Genomic DNA, 487 nt, shown 5'->3' with positions numbered 1-487 from the left:
GAACACACGCAGGGGGAGTGGGAGAGGAAGAAGCAGGCTCCCAGCGGAGGAGCCTGATGTGGGGCTCGATCCCAGAACACCGGGATCACGCCCTGAGCCGAAGGCAGACGCTTAACCGCTGTGCCACCCAGGCGCCCCATCAACCTAGGCATTTCTTGTAGTCCATGTGTCCTGGAGGAATTCATACCTGCTACCTGCAGATGAAGAAACTGAGAAATATCAGTCACTTCTACAACTTAATAGAAAAGACCCCCCCCCAAAAAAAAGCCAACAAAATAATGGGTGAAAGATTTGAACAAATATTTCACAAAGATATACAAAATGGCCAAGAGGTACATCAAAAATGCTCAACACCATTCGTAATCAAGGATATACAAATTAAATCCACAAGGAGATACTATTGCATACCTGGTAGAATGAATACAATTAAAGACTGACAATATCAAGCGTTAACAAGGATGTAGAGCAGTTGGAATGCTCAACGCCG

Source organism: Ursus maritimus, unplaced genomic scaffold (assembly GCF_017311325.1).
Source record: "Ursus maritimus isolate PB19 unplaced genomic scaffold, ASM1731132v1 scaffold_6, whole genome shotgun sequence".
NCBI classification, from domain to species: Eukaryota; Metazoa; Chordata; class Mammalia; order Carnivora; family Ursidae; genus Ursus; species Ursus maritimus.
This window is presented reverse-complemented; position numbering follows the sequence as displayed.